Below are 1,928 nucleotides of genomic sequence, written 5' to 3'. Positions count from 1 at the left end.
TCCACTTTGAAGGTGGCAATGCCAACTCTTGGAGGGACAATGTCATTTGTATTCTCAATATACTCATCCATATTCGCAAACTCATTCTCTTCTTTCGGCTCGCCCATGTTTACCTAATGACACCAAGCAAAACAAGCAGAGTGTGGTGGAATAGAAGAAGACGTCAAGTAAAGCACACACTAGTTATAATTTCAAAACCATATTCCCCTGCAACGGCGCCAAAATTTGATACGCTTAAATTACACCTATATAATTGGTGTAAGATGGTCAGTGTCAAATATAATAACCCAACTAGGTTGGGGTCGTATCCCACAGGGAATAGGAGTGAAAAAGTTACTTAAATAGTGTGAAGCTTGACTTAAGCCGTAAATCTACTAAGTTAGTTTAAACCGAGTTTTGTAATTTTGAATTATCAAGAAAAGCTATTTTTTTGAGATGATTTGATTAAATTGATTTAGAAACCAAGGTTGTATTTCTATCAATGGAATATAATGCTAACGGTTTTCATATTATATATTTCTAATGAAAGATCCGTTGATATGCAAATTGTAAGGTCCCGTGAAAATCTTTCCTAAAAGCCGAGGTTCTGTGATGCCAGGGCAGGCGTAGAGGTTAATAATAGTAGAAATTCTTCGCGGCAAGCTTGCGAGCCGCAATTCGGACTTTTTGGATTGAACAGTGTGCTGGGGAGTTAAAGAAAATGTTGGGCAGAAGTAGGCATTTCTGCGTCCTTTTCTGTGACCACAGAATCACTCTGCGGACCACATAATGGTCGTAGAGTGGGTCAATTTTTTGGGTAATTTTGATGTCAAATTTCGCGGCCATTATGCGACCGCATAACCACTTCGCGAGCCGCACTCTTGTCGCATTTTCTGCTTGGAGATTTTTCAGAGGGAGGTTCTGCAGTGCATTATGCGACAGCAGAACCGTTCTACGGTGCATTATGTGACCGCAGAACGGGTCTGCGGGCTGCATAGTGACTGCAAACCTGGTAAGTTCCTTTCCAATTTTGGCACCCAAATTTCACGGTCATTTCGCGGACCGAATAATCATTATGTGGTCACATATGTGACCGCAGAACCTGTTCCAGATCTTCATTTTTGGGTTTTTAAATTCTGACCCTACTTCGTTAAAATAGATGTAAGGGGCCATTTTTGAGCAAAACCTGATACTTTAGAGTGAGAGAGAGTTCTTAGAGTGGGGGAGTAACCTTCAACCTATTATCCATCAATTCTTGCTCAATCATTGAGGATTAACAAAGGAAGTCTTTATCCCAAAGGTAAGAATCTATGTCCTAGCTCTCAATTTCGAAAATTTACAAAAATGGGATAGTCAGAGAGACAATTCTTGGGTATGGGAGTTGTTATCTTGCATGCATGTGTTATGAAAGAATGTGGGAAGGTTGTGAGCTAAAAATGGTAGAGAATGGGTTGGGTAATGATTGAATCTTTCACAAAAGGGCCTTAAGAACTTTAATGCACACTTAGTGTTTGATAAAATGCTCAAATGGGCTAGAACCATGATCATCCTCCTAATTTTGATTCAATTTGTTACATTTTTAAAATAGGTTGAAGTTGCTAAGATTTTTGAAATATTTTAGAGTGTAAGGAAGCTCAATTGAGGTATGTTGGCTAAACTTTCTCTCTTAGAATCGAATTCCATAATGTCCCCGCGAGTTTCAAAGTATGGGTTGTGTGTCAAGATGTTATGGCTTTGAATCGTATTTCAAATGAAAGCTAGTACGCCAAATTGTGTGAGAAAATCTCAATATTCTTAAGACTCTTAATTGCTCATATGTGTACCTACAGTCTTGATTGGAAATGTCTTATTGTTGATAATCTATGAAGATGGTTGGAAATTAAATAATTGAATTGGGGGTATAGTGTGTGGCCAACATGCCAAGAATTTAAGTTATGATTGTGGCTAGT

Source organism: Nicotiana tabacum, chromosome 13 (genome assembly GCF_000715075.1).
Source record: "Nicotiana tabacum cultivar K326 chromosome 13, ASM71507v2, whole genome shotgun sequence".
NCBI lineage: Eukaryota > Viridiplantae > Streptophyta > Magnoliopsida > Solanales > Solanaceae > Nicotiana > Nicotiana tabacum.
This window is presented reverse-complemented; position numbering follows the sequence as displayed.